This window comes from Heliangelus exortis, chromosome 2 (genome assembly GCF_036169615.1).
Source record: "Heliangelus exortis chromosome 2, bHelExo1.hap1, whole genome shotgun sequence".
Lineage (NCBI taxonomy): Eukaryota > Metazoa > Chordata > Aves > Apodiformes > Trochilidae > Heliangelus > Heliangelus exortis.
Window position 1 is genome coordinate 43,060,618 of NC_092423.1, and position 24,395 is coordinate 43,085,012.

Consider the following 24,395-nt stretch of genomic DNA (forward strand, 5'->3'; position numbering starts at 1 on the left):
ATACACAAAGTAAGACTAATGAGTAAAAAAAATTATCTAAATTGGAAGTGACAATGCAGTTGCCATGCCAGAGTTTAGTTTCTGTATCAAGAAACCTGAGCTAATTTTAATAAAGCTGGTTGTCATGAATTTTCATTTAGCTTTTAAAACCTTTTTGTGAATAAGACAAGCTACAGGTATGGTAGTAATGGCAATTGTGTTCTCTATGTTTTTAATGAGACTTTCTATCAAATCTAGTAGGTACATAGAGAAGAATATGAAAAAGTAGCAAATACACAGATGTTTGAATGCCAAAGGCCAAGGTTATAACCACTACAAAATGTGTATAATCACACAGAGAGATTTCCATGAACTTGCTCCGTAATCAATGGTTTGGGTTGGGAGGGACTTTAAAGATCATCTAGTTAAATGATGATTATTATTAGATAATAATAAATGAGAACAAGAAAGCCCAAACAGAGAAATTTTAATACCCACTCAAGAAATAGCTTGTCTGAGAAAAAACCAAAAAAGTGGTATGTGTTACTTCCATTCAAATTATTTTCATTGACAGGATACAAAATACAGGCTTTCAATGAGTCCATAGTTCTTGAAAGCATCGTGAGCTGTACCTGTGTCACATCTGACAGCTAATTGCCCTACCCATCATTTACAGCCTTCTGGCACAGGGGACCACAGCCTCCCTGGGTAATCTGCAGGGCTGTCTCCTAAAGAGTGTTCTCAATAAGCAGTTGTAATTTTTATAGGTTTTGTAGTTTAGACTTGTAACATCTTCTCCCATCCAGAATGACGACAACTGTCCCTCATTCCAACAGTAAATTTTGAGTTCAGCTTTGACTCAGACATCTGAGGAAATGAAGGGAGGAGGTAGGACAGTGAGTCTTGTAGGGTAGGAATGTAGGGAAAAAACTGCCTCTGGGCAATTTAACAATGGAGAATGGCAGCAGGTAGCTTTGCTATGGCAAACACTTCTATTCTACTAGTAGTAAACATGGCATGTTGTTTCTTCTCAGCATTACTTCTGTAATGTAACTTCATACATGTACTGAAAACTACCCACAAAGCATTTGATATATGGTTTGCTTTATCCTTTCCTTTTTCCTTTTTTTTTTTTTCCATATTTATCATGTTTAAGTGTCCTAACCAGCCTGTGTTTACACATATCCCTAAGCAAGCCACAACTGTTGCTAGCTACATGTCATCTTTATAGTCCCATTATCTCTGATTCTCTGAATTCAGTCTGGCCCACAGAGTAACTTGTATTATTTAACACTTGCTAGTAATGAGCGTTCTGAAAACCTTCTAATCAATGTTCTTACATGCAAGATAAATGTTTTGTTTCTTAGTTACAGTGGCTTACCTGTTAATTTTCACTATTAGTTATGTAGCATCAGCTTCACTGTAGAGCCTCGGGTGCTGTCTGAAAAGTAAGGTTTTAACAATCTCTGGTATGCAGAGGCTGTCTCCTTAAATGTATATTAGAGATTCACAAAAAAAAAAAAAAACAAAAAACAAAAAAACAACCCAAAAAACAACAGACCAATGCTTACAGTGTTCTTTTGCAGTTCAGAATGTTCTTTAAATATTTTTCTGTTTACAGTAATATAATTGAAGATGCTGAATTAGAAAATTTTCTGTCCAGTAAGAAAAGCTGCTCTTCTGTCTCTTCTAAATCACACTGCCTTATTTATAGTTCCTAATCTGTATTCCATATGTAACCTTGTAATATCCATGATAAAATACTGAAGTGGGAAAAAAGTTATCATGAGCATTCTTTGTAATAAAAGTTCTTCTAAAAAGAAGTGCTTATTCTAGCGTATGTCTTTAATCTTCTAGAAAACATTAGAAAAAACAGCTTCAAAACCTGAACAATGCCTGAACTCTCAGCAGTTTCAGAGATCTTAGCATATTAGTGTTCAGAACTGCTTCTTCAGAGTTTCACATGAGTGTTCTTACTGAGTCCCTGTAGCTACAATAGGTGTCATCAGGATACCACAAAATTTTAGAAGTTTGTGATTTCTCCTAAATAATCAGTGCTATCTAATAGCTACCTGCTATCTAATCTATCTACCAGGGATTAAATTTGCTCATTTCAGAGGTATACAATATAACTGATTTATTTCCAAGGGAACATGTCTAGAGGCAGTTTGAAGTTTCTTTCATAAGAAAGGCTTACTAAAAGAGATATCCTAGAGGTAGCAAGACTCCAGAAAGTATGATTATTTTTTTGTCTAGGGTTTCCCTCACAGAATTCCCTGAATCTATGCTTGGTAAGTTTGGATCTGGGCTCCTCAGGTTACAAAATTAAGGGTAAGGGTTCTCTAGTAATGGGCAGCATGGTCGATGGTCCTTCAAAAGTAGCTGATAATCATTTCAAACAATGCATGACTACATTTTGTTGTAGAGAGGGATTTGAAAAGAAACTAAGCAATAAACACAGAAGTTGGGTGAGGTTGTTTCATCCATTTAAGAAACAAATAAACAGTTGTAAATTAATCTATCTGAACCTTTCAGCTGACCTTCAGGCTTGCATTAGGGTGGCCTGTGGTCTGCATAATGCCCCAAGACTGCTGTGATTTCTTTTTTAAGCATGTTTCCAAAACTGGATGAATTGATTTCTAGTCTTGTTGCTACCTTGACCATAAAAGAATCAAGAGTTACAACTGAAGGTTATTTCAGTCATTGAAGTAATCTTATTGAACTAAATGCAAAATCATATTTCCTTTTTTCTGTTTCCTAGTTAATATTCCTCCTATCCCTATTAAAAATATAAATAGTAATTAGAATACATGGTAAACTGAGTCTATGATTCATCTGGTTCCATAATTTAATCAGATCAGAAAATCTGGTAAGTAATCTTGTGCATGTTAGGTGACAAGAGAACATAATGTTGTTCTCAATACAATATATGCATTCATTATCTGCTAAAAATAATTAAGGTTTTATAACCTTGAGGTGTTTAATAAAAAAAAAATATTGGAATCAGCATTTGGAGTCACAGACCTTTTAAAGTCTTACTCTCTGAAAGTGGGATACTTACAGCAGATTCCTAGAAATGCAACTAGAGTTGAATGGGAAGGCAAAACTGGAGAAAAGAGAATAAAACTGGAGAATAAGCACAACAGACAAGGAAAGAAAAATAAGCCAAAGAAGTGGTAATTGAAGAAAAAGCCAGTAAAGAGAAACTTCTCTGAAGTAACCAAAAAGAAGACACTGCCAAATATCTGAAAGTAAGAAATAAATAGAGAAGCACAGTTTCACTACTAGCTCATACAACCATGGAAGTTATTATTTTCTAATAATTCCTTTAGGAAAGTCACTGTAGGATCTAGTGATCTATGTTGTTACATACAATCTTTATGTTGTTACATAAAGACCTAAATGGTGGTAGTTTAGCTGGCAGAGAGACATGAAAGGAATTTTAGAAATTTAACAGCAGATGTATGTCTGAGCTGCACTATCTGCATCCTTACCAATGTCTAGGCTCTACATAATTTCCTACGTGGATGTTGCCTTTTAAACCCATATGCTACAATCAGCCAGTCCAAAAAATGGACAAAGAAAGGGAAAGATACAGGAATGATCTTCACTTACTTCCCATAAAGAGACTTTGGGTGGCCTTTTAGCTCTGGAGAGCATCTCGTGAACTCACAATAACTCTTCTTCAGTGAAGCCTTCAGGGAAGAGTATACACTGGGAAACTTCCACCTCCTCCCCTACACAATCTTTCAGCAGTAAACTGCAAAAAAAAAAAAGCCTTTCTAAAAATGGAGACCCAAAACCAAATTTACTTTGAAATATTAGTCTTCCTGTAGGAACTTCTCCCGAGCCACAATTGTTTCAGCAGTCCGTGTTCCAGAATGTTATGGCTAGACTGTGTTTGTTCAAGATGTATTTCTACCCTTGTGTAAAATATTTAGGTCATTCCCATAACATTTGCAATATGCAGCAAGTATGTATGCTTCGGTCTCTATTGTTTAAGGCCAAAGTTTGAAGTAAAGTCATGACAACATTTATAATGGACACAATGAGGCAGTTATCTTCATCAGGGCAGAACCTCGTAGTTACCTTGTACGTGTTTTTCCCCTTGTTTTCCTTTTCTTTGTAGCTACACAGATGGAAAAAACACAGCTCAGTGGGTCCTTCATCTCGAATTTTTCAATTGTGGGCATAGTAAAATAAAGAAAACTGCCAGTTTAAGATTTTTGGCCTAAAATGTTACAGTTCCTGATGTCTGGAGAAATGATTACCTTAAAATTATGGCTCTCGGTCACCTAACTGCTTTTATTAGTTTAAAATAACATTATATACAACAATTCCAGGTACGTTCGTGCCTTTCTGTTCCTCCTGTAGTTACTCCAAGTTTGCTGAGTTTGTTCCTTCAGCATCTCCAGACAGTTTAATTAGCAGAAACAGTTTGTATTTTCAGAAATATTTATAAGAATGACCTAACTTACAGAACAAGCTTTGTACCTTACTCCATATTCTAAGTCACCTGTATCTTTTTTATAAAATAAAACATTATTTTTTAGCAGCTAGGACATTTCTGTCTACAAAAAGCACAGAAATCACAGTGTTTGATCTGGGAGTTTTTTCCAATCCTTTCAATCTATTTAGCATAACAGCTGTACATAAACACATAGATAGAAAAAATCATTCCTTTTCAAGGTTGTTAAGAAAATAACCCAAACAGCAAGCTAGTGACACTATTGTGTCACTATCTTGTAACAAGCTAGTGTGGTGGTGGTATAGGAGGAGAAAGCATATTCATTTCTAGAAAACTATGGCTTCCCTGTGGATTATCTAATATCCAGCCAGTTTTATTCACAGAAATCACTCCAGTTTAAGAAAAGGGGCTATCCTCACCAGCTCTGAGCTGCATGGTGCTGTGCAAGGGCTTCTGTTGAAATTAATGGTGCTGTTAGTCCCTGATCTTGGAGTGGATTCATGCAACGGCAGGATGAGGTGAGCTGCAACTGAACATAATTATTCTCTCTTCCTCTTCCCTTATTTTATATACTGCAGCTTCCAATGGAAGAAGAAGCACCAAGAGGAAGGAAAGTCAGAATGCACTGTGAATCCAGGTAGATAAATCGCAAGATCAGTTACAGGCAGCTCTTGCTGGGCAGTCTAAATGCAATCCACGAAGGGATCTTACTGAACATAAAGTTAGCAGAAGTTAGGCAGTGATGAGTACTTCTGCGATTTCATCACACTTTCCTTAAGGATTGATAAGATGCAGAAAAAAAAACCACAGTGGTGCTCTTTGTTTTGATGAGCAGCCACCTGTACTGCCAGATGTACAGATCCCCAGGCTTCTGTGCCTTTCAAGTCAGTGTTCTGCAATCCAGTCATTCTGACCAGCAATCAGGTAACAGTCTCAAACATTCAGCATGGCTCACTTAGGAATTTCAGCTGGGGTTTGGACCCTACAGGACTTTCCTTGAAGGAACTTGTCATGGCACGTTTGAGCTGACAGAGGGCTTTAGAAACAGAGTAATTTATAATACTTTTTGCAAGGTAAAAAGCCATGAAGAAAAGTATTAAATAAATAAATAAATCCTCTTTGTGAGCAAATCCCACCACTGAAAAGAAAGCAAACACCTATGTTTTGCATAGATATCAGTAGCACATTTTTGATAGCTTTTCCTTTATTTTCAAATTATTCCTGTTTGAGGAAGATTTCTTGAGATTTTTAGTTTCCCTTGATCCATGGATTAGTGACTTGGCAGTTTTGTATTTCTCCCAAGTGTTCTTACCCCTATACACCCAAATAAAAGCATTTTCTGCATAGCTTTGAAAAGGTCTGGTGATGTTTTACCAGTACCATTATTTTACCTTTTCTTCTCAATGTTTTAACTCTTCCTTTATTGCCTTCTCTTACCTAACTCTTGGATGTTTACCAGGCAGGCTAAAAGAAAAGCTAAACACAGTAGTTTTTGAAAGTACCTCCATCACCCTTCATCAGAATGTGGTTTGTTTCTTCTGCAGCTGTGCACTGCACAAAGACACATTCATGAAACCACACTCAACTTTGGTTGTTTTGGATGGGGAAAACAAGCAACAAGTGCAAAACAAGCAAAAGAAAAAAAAAAAAAAAAATCCAGAAGTAGAAATATCCTCTTGAATTGCTTTCTTACTGAAATTAAACTTTATTCTTCAAGAATGAATGCTTTCTCACAGAGGAACTGATATTAGGTATTACATGTAATTAAAATAAATACTATTATTGTTTATAGTTTTTATGGTATTGCTTACATGCAGTTTTACTTATTATGACTCTCCTTGTGTTAGTAAGCAAATGCAAAGGCTGAAATGAGATGTCAGTTATACTGACTGGTAAACATAATGGAAAATTCCAGCTGTAGTATGCAAGTAGGGAGATATTCTTATAATGCAGGCTCATTAGTTTCTAGAGGGGAAAAAAAATATCTACAGTGGGGGAAAAATCAGAAAACTGATTGATTTGGGTTGAACTGGAACAGGAAAAATTCAGATCTGCTAGAAAAATTAACAATCTTCAGATTTCTTATCCAAAAGGAAATTCCTTTATTTAGTCATGGGTTAAGGTTTCCAACCTTTGGAGTAAACAGTTTTAAACGGATTGCAATATTATATTTTTTTCTTTTAATGTAATTTGAAATAAAGTCAGAGTTAGTGGTCAGTGCACTTACTGAAAGAACTGAATCTAATACACATCTTAAAGAAACTACTTAGATCCAGCTCTGTTCTAAATAGTGCACATTTGCTTTTTTCTGTGGGTTTATACAATCCCCCACACAATGAATCCAGCACAATTCAGGCTCAGATTCTGTATGCATGATCAGGCATGCTTTCCACGTATTACCTACTCCATTTGAAGCTATCATGCTGAAATAAATAATCATAAGTTTATGTTCTGCATAATAATTAATGAATCAATTTTAGTTACCCTGAAAATCTGAGTCTTAAGCCAGAATTCAACTGAATGTCCTGCTTACAATCTGACAGAGTTCTTACATTAATTAATATACTATATTATAAATATAAATAACCCAACTGATGCACAATGCAGGTAATAACAAAACCAAAACCAAACCCCAGTAGCAATGTATTGATGCCCAGGTGCCAAAACTATACAAAAAAACTTTTGTTACTGGGTGGAAAAGAATGCAAATTAGAAGAAGAGTTCCCAGGGAAATGTTCCTGTTAAAGAATTGTTTCTTTTAAGTAGTTATGCTGCAAGCAAGCATTTGAATAATAATAACAGCACTACTTTAAATAACTAATAAATAGCTCCTGAACCATAAACATACTGAACAAACCCTGACTAGGCAAAACACCATGTAGTCATGCCTGTTTGCTCTCATTCCATATTTTCACCTTTAAGGGAAACAAAGTCAACCTCCTCTCTCCCCCACAGCACCTCCAGGAATCAGGTGTTTCTAGCTCAACAGAAGCAGTGATGCAAAGCATGGGAATTTAGGAGCAGTTGTAAGGAACTTCTCAGGGCAACCACAGCATGACATCCACATCTGTCCTATCAAACACTGTAGCAAGCATCTAAAAACTTCTGTAGGAGTAAGCTAAAACATCCTTATAGTCTTCAGGTGAAGTTCTGATGGGTCCAAGACTTCAGCATAAATACTTCAAACAGCTCAATTTTTAACTGGTGCTTGTTCACCTCAGTGTGTGGAGAAAGAAAGAGGTTATTATTAATAGCAGTATAAATCCATGCTATATGTTTGGTACCACTAATTAGTTACAAAGAAGTTACAAAAATGAAGCAAAAAAAAGTCATAAGATATAGTACTGATGTGTAAACCTCATACAATTGTGCTATATGGTAGGAGTGGGCCAATAAATATTAATAAAAATAATTAAAGTAACAGTAATAAATAAACACAGCGTCATGACACTAAAACAGAAAAAGCATCCTGGAAACAGCACATAAACTGTTTCCAAAATCAAGCAGGGACAATCTAAAACTTGGAAGCAATGAAGCAGGAGAGAGGTTAATCTTATCATGTACCAATCCTTATTACGCCATTATGTTGATAGGATCATTTTTTTTAAGACGAATTAAAACTTAAAAAGGAATAAATATGCTAAATTTTGCTGAGATGAAAATTCTTATCAAATCATATTTTGCCAAAAATAGCTGTGCTGTGAAGGCTGCCTGTGAGACTTCACTTGCCATCACTGCATCACTGCCCATTTCTGAGGCTAAGGTCCTGTTTTTGAATAAACTTCTGCAGGAATCTATTGATTTGCTCAGTGTGTTGCCTCACTGCTTCAATAGTCGTCTCTCTTCTTTGGTGTTTAGCAAACCACCAGGAGGCACTTAGGTTTTTGTCTTGCTTCAACTGAAAATAAAATTAATGAAATATCAGCCAACTTCCATTCAGAACTGGTCTAAATTTGTGAACCCTAAATTGCTAGGTCCTATTCAATTTTTGTATCACAATGCATACACAGACCTGTATGTTTCATGAAAACCTAAATTCAGATCCCAACAATTTCAAGAACAACAACAAACCCATAATTTCTGATTCATTCAGGTTATGAACACAGATTGTGTGTAGTATGTATAACATTGAAATAAGGTTGCAAAGCTCAATAAGATTTCATGCTTTGATTCATATGGAAGCCAAGTGAAATTTTTAAAAGAACAGAAAATGGACTAAACAAAAGGGAAAATAGATTTCAATGAAAATAGTTAAGCAAATATTTTTCTTTAAGTACGATGTATTACTCTTAGTGATATTCACTACAATCTTTTAGCTCATTACAATTGTGCCTTCCTTTGGACTTAACTAATCAAATTTCCTCAGCATAATTTAATTCTTTTGGGCCTGATAAGCTTAGAGCTTTATATAGTGGTACTAAACCTAACAGCTATACGTAGTCCTGTACACGCAGAGCAATTCGTCATTGTATAAACCATCATGTGCAAATACACCAGCTTAAACAAAACCATAAACTACTTCCAGCACAATTCAAAGGTGTCAGAACACAGAATGACACAAAATGGTGAAAGACAACTTTTCAGGCACCAAAAAAATATTTACAAAGCATAGATACATTTTTTTCCTTTTGCAAGACTCCACAGCATGTTACAGTATGTGTTCCACTCAACACACTCTACATGCTCAGATGCAGCTACAGAAATATTTTATTTGAAATGAGTTATTGATTGCTTGAAAATAAAACCCCTCAAACTGTTCCCTATTCTCTTCCCACCATTGAAAATTTCTCAATAATAAAGTTTTAAGGGGGGGGAAACAGGGAAGGGAAGATAGCTCAAACATAATTTGATGGTAATGCTAAAGGCTAAGCCCATAGCTGGCATGCAGTATAAAAAGAGATAAAGTATCAGTAGGTATGTTTAGGTTGGGTTTTTTACATATCCAAGGTGACTTCTGAGTATATGGACAAATCTCCTGTGAAAAAGCAGCTAGCATCTATTTAGAAGATTAATGTATACATAAACGTATTTTAAAACTAAAAGGAACAATATCTGCATTCATGTTATGTGGTTAAATTAGGCCTTTTTTATTATTTATGAGTGCAGCTACTATTATTAGGATACATTGGAAATATCTTTTGACTCCTAAGAGTTTTTCTTTAATTTCTTTAAACTGAGTCTCATCTTCTTGCCTACTATAAAAGATCAGTTACATTAGGACTATTTCAAATAAAAATAGCAAAATTTGCCACATATGATATGTAGGCAGAGTACCTTGGATTATGATAGATCAAGGTGCATTTTGCACCTTTTGCAATATTTGCTTTTTTTTTTTTTTCTTTTTCCTTTTTTCTTTTCTTTTTTCCTTACCTTTTTTCTTTTTTTCCTTTTTTGAAAACAATCAAACAAACAAATGAAAAAACAAAACAAAACAAGCAGAATTCCCCAAAACAAAACAAAACAAAACAAAACCGCTTTCTTTGTCTTATACAGCAGCCAATACCAGAGTTGTGACCAGACATGAACGTTTCAGGATTTTGTGTCATAATGTAATTATCTAGTTTTGTGTGTGTGAATTATTCTGCTGAAAAGTGAAACCCCTCTGTATGGATTTCATGGTTATGCAACTTGCTGGACTGCTATATGAAAAATACATTTAAGTCATACTGCTTCCTATTTTGGAGGAAAACTTCTGGAGGCTCACAATTCACAAGAGAAGAAATCCATGCAGACCTTTTGAGTATCCTAGGCAGTGTAACCAAATTCAACCACTTCCCATGTCCAACAAGACACCAGTTGTCTCTCATTTTGCTGACTTTTTAGCAACGGGACAATAAATTTAACCACTACAGTGGGAATGCTGAGCTAAAAGGTTGTTCCAGATAGATGAGCAAAGGGATAGCTGTCTCATTGCATTAGAAAGTTGAGAAGATACTGAATGAAGGCATGAATGAGGGTGTAATGTAGTGATATGCTAATGGTGTCAGCTCTCTTGAGGATTAAAGCAAAAGAAGCAAAGGCTTCCATCATACTGGGAATTTACTTCATCTTCAGAGGAGAGATTTTGCCTGTCCTGCTTTACTGTGCACCATAAGAAACTATAATGTCAAACAAATGCTGCTAATAATTTTAAGGCCTTAGTTCTCTTAACTGCTTTACTTAGCAAGGGAGAGTGGGGAAAAAAAAAAAAAAGAGTGTTAACTTCTTGAATTTGCTATTGTATTCTTTTTATCAAAACAAGGGAAATCAAGCCAAGATATGAAAAAGGAAAAAAAAAAAAAAAAAGAGGAAGACGAGTGAGGTAAAGTGTTTCCTGGACTTTATCAGACTTCTTTATTCTTAGAATTTCAGTGTCTTTTTTCACACAGAATCCACACAGAAACACACTAGCAGTTCTGACAAGTCCACTCAGTTCAGGTTTACTTCCCTTTTCCCTTTAACATAATAAAAATAGTAACAACAACAAAGATGTTCCAGCCCACTAGTTTCACAAGAAATTTCACAAATATCTATGACTGGTATATACAAAATAAAAACTGAGCAATAAATTTTTAAATTATAGTCATAGTAATTTCCTAACTTTGAAGAGATTTCTGCTGTAACTGACGTAGTTCAAGAAGACTTTTTTTTTCTTTTTCTTTTTTTTGTGCAACAATGTGAAACAGCTATTTAGAAAGATGGGAAAAGATGTTAGACTGAGATCCAAACCTGCTATACAAACAGTCTTCAGATCTGAGCATATTCAAATCCAGATATGAAAACCCCTGACTATCTACTGACTCTAACTTAAACACATACTGAAAAGAAGCTGATAAGCAAGGCAAAACCTGACAGCTAGGGCCTATCTGTATTTAAGGATATTTATTATAGTTCTGGGAATCTAAAGAGTTAACCTTTTTGATTTGCAGGAGACCCTTCAAAGCTCTGAATGAGGACAGTGCCTCCACTCAGAAATACTGACCATATGTCCATTTATGTTTTGGAAAAAGAGAAAAATAATTTTACTACCCCCTGTTTGTGTGTGTTTAAAAACACGCATTTGGAACTATAGTTTCCTAAACAGGGATGGATTTCAGAAGACTCTCAGAAGTTTCTCCAGCACATGCAATGTCTTGATTAGTGTGTCATTTAAACTGTCTGCCATGACAGGGTGTCTGTAAAGCAGGCAACATTATTTCTCTAACCACCACCTAAGAGCCTTCTGTCTTTTGGTAAGAAATGATACAAAGAGGAAGCTGAATACTCTTTCTCCTCATCTGTGTCCAAAACAACTGGATGTCATTAATCTACAGGGCTGGCAGTGGGAAGGCTGGACAGCTGTAACCATCCCATTAGCATCAAGAAAACTAGGCCTTAAAGCAGAATAGCCAACATGTAAACTAAAGGAATTTTATTTGATTGTAGTACTTAGAAACAGGAAGGGCTAATTATAGATAAAAGCATCCAGCCTTACGCTAATGTATGGTATAGCCACCAGACAGAAGTTACAGCAGATAGAAAAAATAAGATATCTGACATACTCTAAGATATATTTAATACAAGAAGAGCATCCTGTGTAAAATTAATTTAAATGCGGAAAGGAAAATGAATGTTTGTTTTGACAACCTGTACATTGATCCTTATTTTAAGGATTATTCAATGTTTTACCCAGTACAGGTCTGGGGCTTCTGTGTGTGCTTTTCACTACCTAAATATTGTCAAATACAGTATTTTGGTCTTTATTTTGTGCTTCTGTGTTCCTGTGACTGGAAAAATGAGAGGGATAACAGGCTCTCCAGCATCTTGCTGTAATCATCACTTCTTCAGAGAAAGGAGCTCCCTGCAAATCTGTTATTCACTCCACTCAGATGCTTTCCCACAAAGTCCTTCAAATTGGGAGGCTTAAAGTGAGCCTTTGAAGGAATCAGATTGTGCTTCTGGGGACTAGTTGCTTTCCTGATCCCTTCTTTCTTTGAGAACAGGATGAGCAAAACCACTGTTGTAGGGTATGATGTAGTTAGAAGAAGAGAGTGTTGATAGGCCTAAAGAAGAATGAGGGAGAGGGCAAATCCTAGAAAATGGATTAGCAGTATTAACATGCTGTTTGAATGTAGTTTTGTAAACTGCCAAAGATACTTCTCTCATATCTACCAGCATTACACACTAAGATACAATAAAATTTAGCTTGCTGTAAAGCAAGAAAGTAAAGATTATGGTAGCATAAGAAACTTCCTTCATTTTGTGTAGTTCTTGCTAGTCAGAATGAATATAAAGTACTGTGGAACAGCATGTGATCATGTAATTGGAGACTGTATTGTTTTAGGTATGTCAGAATGCAGTGTACTAGAATATTTTCCTGCACTGTAAAGCTTGTTTTCTAGACTCAGGAGTGTAGCATTTTACACTAAGTAGTCTTCATACATTCCCATTCTATAACTTGTAAAATTTGATATAACACTGAAACTGCCAGCTGTAAGACACTTCAGGTATGGAACAACTTCACAGCTATGATTTAGTTTTATGCATGTTTTCATCTTCTGAGAGAAAATGCCAAGAGACCTAATAGGGAAGGCAAGCAAAATTAACTCACATGGAATATAACTGCATCATCATAAATGCTCAAATAATGCTCCAGAAATTAAAAAATTAAATGTTTTTTAATTCTAAAAAAACATTATTTAGGACGTAAAAGCAGCTTGCTGACATGTAGCTTTTACAGATTATGACAGTGACACTTCAGCTCTGCAGCTGAAGCTCTGGGTTCCACAGTTACCTATGGCTACTGAGGTTTGGTTGTGCACCATGATAACTTCCAGAAAAAAAAAATAATGAGAGAGATTATATATATGGAGACTTCTTCAAAAATCCATAGTTAGTCACTGACATCTGGGACTATTTCCAATAACAACTGCCCTGAGGAAAAAGGACAATCAGCAGCTATGAAGGCCAAAAATTAGAAATTTGGCATAAAAATCAGTAATTTTGAGGAAAAGAGCCAACTGAGGAGCACTTTATGCAGCTGGCATCTGGTGAATAACTGCTCTGTATGGCACAGAATGATGTTGTGGGCAAAGATTTGAAACAAATTTGAGACAAGGGAATTAAAACCACACCTTCTGGGGACTGAGAAAGATTCTGTGTTGATAACAGCATGGAGAAGCTAAAATATGAGTCTCCTGGGAAAAGGGTGAACCACAAAAGAGGCATTGCTAGGAACATGACTGAAAGAACTAAGTAATGTTTTCCAAAGCCTTAGTGTGCAGGTTACCTAAAAACACATCTCTCAAAGACAACTTAAATTCTTAATACATTACTAATTACATGAGAACTAAGAATAAAACATTATTTTTAATTTGCTAGAAATATTAATGTTAACCTCTCAGTTCTTCGAATGAGCCATTTTCAGTGCAAGTGAGAAACATGGAACTGACATCTACAATAATAAAGGGACTCAGAATAATGATTTAATATAGGGCTTTGTCTGTTAGATGAAAAAGACTATGAATAAACGAAAATTCTTTAAGCCTTGATGGAACTAAGGCAGCAACATGATGCAATTTGATTAATCTTTTCAACGAGTTATAAAGCATTTGATTTGCACTGCCATAGAAGTGAAAATTCTTTTCAAAAAAGTGCAACTCTTTTCTAAGTGTTTTTTATTTTGATGGGGTATCCAATATAACATGGTGCGGATCGGCTTAAAGGCAGCTGAGTTTGATTATTTTTCCTCTCTTTTTTTATTATGTTCCTACTGTTATTTCAAATGAGAGTCTCTGCAAGGCTGAGGAGAACAGATTCAAAAGCTGTAATTAGCAAACTGGACGAGGTCATGATTCCCTTTTGTAAATCCTGTGGCCACATTAGCTTTGGCTTCCTTCTCCTACCACAGGGGACAGGGTGATGCGCAGGTAACTATGTAACCAAATGATTCTTCAAAGCTCCTTTGGCCTTTAGCAATGGCAAGAAAACTCTTGCCTTCCACTTCTTTCTTCAGTTTAGCCTCTGGTTTTAGTGTTAGCCTTTCAACTAAATGATCACTTCTGGGGTCAGCTTCTCACGGAAAGGTCCACTATATACATCAGCAGGCACTGAACAGTAGTGCATTAACATTCTCCTGCATCTTTGCACTAAATAGTGTTAATGTTCTCCTCTGAAGCCCACCCACCTGACAAAAAGAGCAGGTGGTATGTCTAGTTTGTCATACTACAAGTCCTTGGCTTCATATATACAAGAAACATAAAAATCACACCATAAAGGTAAGTATGTGGAGACAGTTTTTTTGTGCCATTCACCAAATCCACAGCTTCTGTGCAGGTTGAAGGGCCTCCAAGCTACCTTTGAAATGTAATAATTTACTAGGCAGAGAAATAATGAATATTGCATTGTAACATTGCAGTGTAAGAGCCAAGTCAAAGGATTCAGGGACCAGAGCTTTTTCTCTACTTCCAAATTGACAGACTGAGCTTGAACCAAAAGCCACTGTGGTTCCCAGTGAAAGTTAGGAGCCCATGTACACCTTACAGAGAGAAGAAATTATCCTTATGTCATGTTTGTGAGATGTTTCCTGTGTCCAGAATCCCTCATAGTCCACAAATCTGGTTTATCTCCTCTAGCACCCAGGTAAACTCCCTCTGCTGGGGAGTTCATTAGCTTGGTGAGGGAGAGGTTCAGACTTTGCTTCGCAAGCCAGAAGCCTACCTCAGTACTGAGGGAATCCTTCCCTCATCTCTTGACAGAGCCAGGGATGATGAATAGCTCCCATTGCTCTCAGTTTAGCCAGACTTGGCAAGAAAGAGCAGCATTTGTCTCTAAAATTGGCTTCTTTAAAGCTATATTTAAAAAAATCATGTTGCCAGTGTTCTGGGTGGGGGAGGTGAGAGGGTGTGGAGGGTGGGTGGCTATTATTCTTAGTTTGATATTTATACATTAGTGGATGTATTATGAGCACAAAACATGAGTCTGTTAAGGCAGATTTGCTTTCAGTTCTGCCACACAGAGCCTGAGGTCTGCTATACTGCAGCAAAGCATTTTTGGTTTAGTGTTGGTACTTCAGTTTGGCATTCTTGGTAGGCTCTGAAAAGTCTCTAAAAGGGTGTCTGGCACCCCTTCCACACCTTTCCCTTTTACACAACTTTTACACAGTATGAATTTGCCTGGATATATTTCAGATCAAAGTGCTCTAGCAATGTTTTATGCTTACCTTTCTGATCTATTCGTCTATCAAATTTAGACAGGGGTTGTACCCCTACAGTTTTTGATAGAGTTAAATACTCAGGCATATCAGATCAGAAATAAAAATTTCTGCCACTTCTTGACATTTATACCACAGAGGTGTTAAACCTCTTCAAGATGTTACTGTATTTGTTGATCAGATAAAATGACGGAAATTCATCTACTACTGAAAAACCATGTTTTCATTCTCATACCAAGTTCTGACTGATACAGCCAAATAGACAAATGTAGATCTGAAACTACATCCGTTGCTTCTGAAGCTGAAAAAATCATCAGTGCAATTTCTCCCCCCACTGTATCTTTCTGTACTCCTGTGGCTTTTTTAAATCCATAGGCTCGCACACCCACACAGATGAACTAAATGAATCATTTTCCTCCATGACTTCCCCCATATCTACCAAAAGAAATCTTTTAAAATTGAATAACCAGAGTGTTATCAGTCATGTGCATAAAAAAGAGAGAAAATCAAGGAAACATAACTTCTCAAAGTGGCATCAATGCCGTTAAGTTCCACAGAGGGCTTTGAGCAAGGTCCCAGTCGCATATAGAGATAGCCTATCAGGCTGTCAGTTCCCTATCCAAGGGAGGTTCCCTCTTAAGAGCATCTGCTCATTTCCATACAAGTCCAATCCCATTGAGGTAACAGGCATATATGATTGTAAAGCTTAGTTCATCTTATTAAAATGTCAGAGAAGAGGGAAACACCCACTCCATGACTACTTTCTTCAAGAATCTCAAACTTGAAATGTTCTCTTAGTGCTGGTTAATATCAAGAAAACATATATGACAATCCTACAAACTGCAAAAGTGAGCTCCATTTCAAACTGTGAAAAAGAAACAAGTAAATAAATTAGAAAAAAATGTGGCACAAAACCACTGAGGAATGTTGTAAGCAATGACGATATAATCTTTCTTAGAATCGTAGCTGAATACATCAGTCTTTGAATAACATGCTGCTTAACAAACATAATAAAAATTTCTGCTTTTCAGTAGTAGAAAGTAGCCAAAAAAAAAAAAAAAAAAAAAAAAAAAATCAGGCTATGAGGAGATAAGACATATGTCATTAACTACCTAGCTGTGGGAATACATTTTCACCTTTTAAAAAATCAGACAGGATATAGAACACATATTCCCCATATTGTTTACAATCTAGAATGCAGTTTGCAGTTTAATTTTAATAATTAGGAAATTAAGTTGAGCTTTCTTGTGGACAAATTAGTATACTATGACTTAACACTATATGCAATACTGAATTGAAACACTTTTTTAACTAGGAGTAAAGGGCTATTTTCAGGCACTCTATTTCCCTCTCTCTTTTTGTGAAAGAAGTGTACCTTTTTCCTGTGTCACAAAACTATAACAGGATATTGGGTAAGAATTTCTTTTCAGTTGTATTTTATATGGTATATAGAGCTGAGAGAGCATTTACATCTGAGGTTTGGGGACGTGGCTGTGAAGAGGAGCTATGAAATTTCTGTTAAATGAGTGAGGGTGAAGAAAGGAAAAATATAAAATTGCATATGCATTGGCTGGATGAGTACCCAGTTATCTAGAGTGAAGTCTGTTGCAAAGTTTGGGGCACTATCCCGCTGTTTTCTTGACAAATGGAGTTCCTAAAAATGCAGAAGAAATGCCACCCTTAGAGACTGCTGAGGAAAAGCAAGGAAATTTGCAACTGTGCTAGGAGCCCACTGTTTATTTTCTGCAAATTTATGAGGGACTGGAAGGTGGCCTCTTAAATACAAAGGCAGATTTCACAGAGATCTGTGCTGATATTGTTTAAACTTAGAAAATGCATAGGCAGAGCATAAGGGTTGGTTTACACAGTACTGACTTCTACTGCCTGGGACTATCACACCTCCTGTAAATAGCTTATCTTGTTATTGTCATTGTTCAAGGCTGCAGAGAAGTATTTCACCTGGTTAGGAAATAGTTAAGAATCTGCCAGATGGTTTTCTAATGAAGAATTTGTGGCAGGATGATATTGGCCTTTAAATAGAAATTTTTACTTTTCCTCTGCCTTTCTTTTCACTTTCACTAAGCAAGAAGCATGTTTTTTCTTTACTATATGCCTTTTGATGTAATATGTGTGTTAAATGGTTTTATAGCTATTTAAGAACTTCAATAGCTACAACCAATAAAGGTATATAATACCAGAAAACTCTGACAATTTTTGTAGACTATAATCAATTAAGAGAAGCAAACCTCTTCTTCCCTTCATTGCCAGTGTACCTTGTGCTCTGTCTAATTCAGATAAACATACCATCAAAACCACAACACTCAGGTTTCATTGGAACAAATTATAATCTTAAAGCAGTTCATTACGCTTTCTACCCTCCCATGTGATAACCAGGCAATCTGTTTATATTTGGGCAATTAAAATAAAGTATTGATAATTGAGAGGAAGCAACATATGTCCCCAAGGACTTTAATGAGTATATAGAAAAAATCTACTGGTGAGAAACATAGTCATGCTGGCATTATGTAACAAGCTGCTGCTTTTCTCTTTGCTGGAGTAAAAACCTTGTTCAGCACCACTGAAATCAAGATTTCTTGCAGGACAAGTGCATCTCAGCAGCACTTCTTGACCCAGGTGACATTGCAGCTGAAACGAACATTGAAGGGGTAATTTTATCTCAGTGTTTGTCAGTGGTGTACTGCACTGTTTAACCACTAAGAAGAGGAATGAAATTGTAACCTGTTCTTATGTGACAGCAATATGTGACAGCAATTGCCAGGCAAAATTCTTCTGGTGACTTAAAACTAGGTCTGAAGTAGACAAAAAAAAAAAAAAAAAAAAAAAAAAAAATTTAAAGGCATGTATGATTCAAACAAAAGTCTGGCAAAGCCCTTAACTGAGAAAGCAACAGAAGCTGTTTGAGCAGCTGACAATATCAAATGCTGTGACCAAAAAAGAGCCACAAGTTTGATCTTCTAAAAACTCTTCCTCATTAAATACTAAACAATGGTGTATTAATAACTTAATTATCTATGTTCGCATTAAAAAAAAACATTCTGAAGTTCCTGTAGCTATACAAATATACAGCAATGCAATTAAGGCAGCCTGAATTTCAAAATCCTCACAAATTTGCCTGTCGTTCACAAAATACAAGGGGGTTTTTTTCGTGTAAAAATTATTGCACCGGAACTCTTTGGAATTCCACTTTGTTTTTCATGTTTCACTACACAGTGACAGTACTGTCTTGTCCACAGAGCTATTCCAGGAAGCCCATCTGTATCCACCATCCTGTAATGTGAACTGGGGAGGGACTTTTTACAAGGGCATGTAGTGATAGGAAAAGACATAAGGGCTTTAAACTGAAAGAGGGAAGATTTAGGATAGATACTAGGAAGAAATTCTTCACTGTGAGGGTGGTGAGACATTGGAACAGGATGCCCATGGAGCTGTGGGTGTTCAAGGCCAGGTTGGGTGGGGCTTTCTGTAACCTGGTCTAGCCGGAGGTGTCCCTGCCCATGACAGGGATTTGGAACTGGATGATCTTTAAGGTTCCTTCCAACTCAAACCATTTTATGGTGCTATGATTTCTCTAGGAATATAGCGTTGAGCTGCAGTAGTAATTCTCCTCATTGCAAAGGAGATGATTAATTTATGTATGTCCAGAGAGAGGCACAACAGGTTCTGACTCTTCCCCAGGTAGAATGGGTGCACTTCTAGGCAATCTGCAGGTGGTCCTGTACTCAGGATGCTAGTGCAGGCCTGGGCTGCTTTGAGACTGAAAATATGGAGTGGGCCTCCATTTTGGTGAGAAAGAGGTTGCATTTCTTATCAAAGAGAATTTCCCAGGCCATCAAGTATTGATTAGGATAATGTGGCTACTTGGTATATATCATAGTTCTGCTCCTACTGGGAGTTGTCTTCAGCTGAGAAAAAGGGGTAGAGAAGCATAGGGATGCAAAGGCATGGATTTCTGGTCTAGACAAATTAACTCTATCAGGAAGCTCAGGAGATGCCACCAGCAATAGGTGGGTCCTGTCCAAGGGTACTGATGTTGTAATACGTAGACAGTTCCCATTACAGCCAAATGAATAAGAAAAACTCTCTGGTCTTAGGACTTAAAGCTGGATTTTTAGTTGAACAAGTGCTTCTTGATACTGCAAGGAGCCTTTGCCCTATATAAGGCCTACGTAATATAAATTATTATATTTTATGGAACAATAATTTTGATTATATAATTTTAATTGATGGAAACAGTTTGTCCTGCAACAAGAGTAATGTGTACAGCTACAACATAAAAATAATTCATATCATGCATGTGAAAATATCGCATGAAATCATTCTTTCTAAACAGAAAATATGTTTCATGATATAATTAGTGGGTGATATGCCGACCTGACAGCAGCTGTGGGCATAGTGTTGTCATATGTCTTATCATGAGTCTATTCTTATTGGAGGAGGTTATAAAGAATATGTATTTCATCCACACACCACAAACTATCTACATTTCAGCAGATGTTTTTTCACAGCAGAAATTTTGGGAACAAAAGCCAGCCTTTTTAACCACAAGATATGAATCACACTGCAGTAGTGTGGAAACTAAGGTTTTAATGTGATGCACATTCAGAAATAACAAAAAAAAAGCAAAGATAGCAGTCTATCATGATAAGTGTAATTCTTAAGAATTCTACAGGAAAAATTGTTTGCTTTATGAACAAATTGAAATTTACAGTTTACATATGAATGAGACTGATAAGATTCTTTTGTCTCTATGTGAGAGGATTTTGAACCATGAGTTATCCTTTTTTACAGGTAGTTCTAGTTTATATTTGGTCTCTTATTTTAAATTATGTATCACTAAGCTACGGAACTTAGAGGCTACTTGCACTTAGAATTTAAAATTGGATACTTGGGAGTTTACAAGATTTAAAATTAAAGTTGATTTCCATTTCTTGAGTCCTCCCATCATGTTTTGCCATACCATTTTCAAAATTCTTTTTCTTTTCTTCTTGTAGCACTATAGTTTCATCATTTTGTCACTGGGGAGTCACAACCAGCTTCTGTTCTGAATATCTGGTGTCTGTGGGTTAAAAAAGAATAAATAAAAAATCTGAGTTGCTAGGCATCTTTTTTTTTTTTTTTTTTTTTTTAATCAGGTTCATTGCCTCCAAACTGCTAATTCTACAAATAAATAACTTTGCAAAGAGGTCTCTAACCTGGGCCATCTATGTCTGCTCTGCAATATGACACAGATGGTGGGGGCAGCACCAGCATCAGTGGAGAGATGCTCGGTCTGCCAGTGCTGCACTGTGCCTGGAGCTGGCTCTGGGATAAAGCTCTGCTGGAGGTACTGCACCTTTTTCCTTACCATTTTACCTTCCACAGCCACCATAAATCTAACATATGCCTGAACATCCTAAGGACATTGTTTTAAGTTCAGGAAGGACAGATCAGCATGTGCAAATAGTAACTGTATAGAAGGAAAAAAAAAAAAAAAAAAAAGCAAGTGTTGACCACTACACATTTTTTGTTAGCAATCAGCAGAGGTGCATGCAAATAAAATTCATCCAGTCTTTTAGAATTACTAGGAAAAGCTCTGCTCAAGATCTATAGCTGGGTCTCATCACAAGTTTCAGGATTTTGGCCTGTGAAATAAAAGGATATTCCTTGTAGAAGAATATTTTTTACCCTCCTTTTCCTCTTGTTAAACAAATTTGAATTATCATCCAAGTATCAGTAATGACACAATAAGCATGCATGTATTTAACAAATTCCTAATTAAAATTAAAAACCATTACATTAATACTTATATACTTTATTGTTCTTACATACTGCAAGGTGGAAACTAAGCAGATAAATAAAACTGAGTGCAACAGACCTCTGCCTTCAGCTAAAGTTGGGATTATTAATGCATGGAGACAGGTCAAATACTATTGTGGTTTCACATCAGTTTCTTCTGGTTTAGTTCCATATTTTTGAGAGCTTCCCTTAGGTAAGGAAGACATCTGTTTATGTCTGAAAACAATAGATATGCTCAAGCTGGAATGTGAAGGAGGTTTCTCTTCACAAAACAAGCACAGCACTCTCCTGGCAGGCTTGCCAGAGGGCACAACATAACTAAGAATATGAACTGCTCCACTTACCATCTCTATACAAACACACGATTTCTCTCCAGACATGCCCTTGATGATACCAGGAGAATGTATCTGAAGCTAACACTGAAATATTCCCATTTACTTCCTGACACTGGGATAACCAATCCATCTAACTCATAAAAGAAGGTTATTTCCACTTTAGTGGTATTCAGATCATTACAGTGCCATGCCAGCAATCAACTTATACATGAGCAGAGCAAAATACTGGCCACCCTACAGTCAGAGAGTTTTTGTTCTTGTTTTTTAATGAAATGAATATTTTAACTTACATGTCTACAGTTATTCATGCAATTAAAGATGTCATCTATTGAAAACAAAATCGATCCCATTTGGCCAGGCTTTAAAGACTCAGTCCTGAAAAGGTTACATGTACACTACTAGTACGAGATCAGTGGTACAGATAGTGCCTTGGCAATGAAATTTCCTTCAAGCTATGGTGAGAAGACAAAAACACCTTTTTAGTGCAGTCATTAAGTTAACATCTTTCATAATTAATTAAGCCTTGTGAGTCACTTTCTGGGAACAGCATTAAAGGAACTTCAGGACATACTATTTGAAGAAAGAGAATTTGGGAAGTCATGTGATATTGTGGAACTGGATTTTGCAATAATTCAGATGAGTGATTTTAAGCAACTTTGGCGGGAGGTATAATTTCTTTCAATAAAAATTAATCACAGACATAAGGGATGCTGATGGTCAAAGTGAATTGCCAAGCAATGCAAGCAAGTAGCAGTATAGTTCTGAGATATAGGTAAACCACACATTTTTCGCATGTGTTTTATCAAGAAATTTAGACTAGTCACAGCAAAATATAGCACAGAGCAATTAGGTAGTGCCCTGGTTTATCCAATGAAGACTTAACAGTATAGCTAAACAGTGGTACTGTTTAGAAAACTACTACTTATTATATATGCGCTTGTTTATACATATATTTATTTATGTTTTTAACATTTGTTTAAGATTTCAAATAGCACAGCTGTTAAGAAAGCAACAGTGATGGGAATCACTACCCAATTTATATGCTTACTGCAGGTTTAGCTCCAGCAGAAGGTTTGTGTCCCCTGCATCCAGGACTGGTTTTGGTTTTATTCAGTGATGATCTAATATAAAAGCATGCATAATCCTGGCCATGGAATTTTAGTTATGTCCCTTAGCAGGTTACTCCAGTTACTAGACTAGGTTCTCTTTTACCTGCTTTCCTTCTTATTTACCTCAGGATACCTCTATCCTCAGCAGCACACATGCATCAGCTTGAATTGCCAGATCAGGATCTCAGTAAGGATGCTATATAACCTGGTGATTAGGACACAAACACTGGACCTCAGGTCCAATTCTCTCCAGGTTGAAGTGTCCTATACTACCCACTTTCCAGGGCAGCATTTACCTGCATCAGACTTAACTGCACATTTGAGCACATAAATCTTCTCAGATTTTCCTGAGAGACTTGGATGAAGCAGCTTTTCACCCACATTAATGCTGAAGATGAGATTGATGTCTTACTCTACAGGACAGCTCCTGTGAGCAAAATGTGTTCTGAAATGCTGAAAATGGTGGGGGCAGGGTGGGGAGGGAGGGGGGATTAGGAAACATCTGCAGTGTCCTGAAACATTCTGAAATTTAGAGTCTAAGACTGTCATATTCAAGGTCTGGCAATCCCTGAAATGGATGAAGTTTAAAGTTTCCAGATCTCCTTTTGGGCATTATTCGGGAAGATTCTGTTCCACTTTATTGTGAAATTCCTTATATAACCATGTCTGATAATAAGGCATCCTGTTTGTATCAAGGAAGAGAAACTAGATCCTGTGCCGAATTTTCATGCTTCTCTAATTTATTTGAGCATTACTTCCTAATATTGCTTCAAAAGAAAGGGAAAACATGTGTCTGTTCCCTTCTTTCTTCTCCAGACAAATTAAAATTCTCCCCAGAGACTTGTTCATCCATCAGAAGGTTAATACCAACAATATTATATTTAACCAATGCACATTTCATAAATGGTCCATTTTCTTAAATAAAAGCTAAAGAATTTTATAAAGGAGAGGAAAAATTTTAAAGATAAGTGTAAAAGAATTCATAACTTGTCTTCTCATCTTTCTCTTCCATTCTGGTCTTTCAAAAGACTTTCTTCCTGAAATTGTTTTCTTTGTCTCACATTCCAACTCTATTACACAAACAGTCTTACTAAGCTTATTTTTCCTCTAGTAATCTTTCCCCCCCCTCAAGCAGAAAGATGAAAGGCAGGTAATTTGTCTGCACAGTCTCCAGAGTTATGAGAAGAGGGAGATTCTGTGCACAGAGGAAGTTCTGTGCACACACGACTAAAGAAAACAGCACAGAAATGTGTTTCTCAGTAACACAAATATTGTTTGGAACAAATCACTTATCTGGTCATATGTTTAAGATATTGCAATGAGAAAGTAACAATTTGTATTTTACCTTAAAGAAGAGTGCTTATGTTAGAGTTAGAAAAGAAATAAGTGGCAAAATGTTTTATTATGCTTGGGAATTAGGACTCAAAAATAACAGTTTTGTCTTTTTAGTCCTTCAGAGTAGAAGTAACCAGTTCTCATTCTTAAGAGGAAGCTTTATGAGAATATTTTAATTAGCTATTTTGTGAACATATTTTCCT

General features: G+C 36.3%; 1 long non-coding RNA gene across 1 annotated transcript in view; it reads right to left on the reverse strand.

The window, feature by feature from the left end:
- Positions 1-3,253: 3,253 nt before the first annotated feature.
- The window catches only part of LOC139793706 (uncharacterized), a 29,450-nt gene continuing 8,308 nt past the window's right edge, over positions 3,254-24,395 (reverse strand). The window contains exon 3 of the long non-coding RNA XR_011724732.1: positions 3,254-3,739. This is a non-coding gene — a long non-coding RNA (uncharacterized lncRNA). The remainder of the gene's footprint in view (positions 3,740-24,395) is intronic.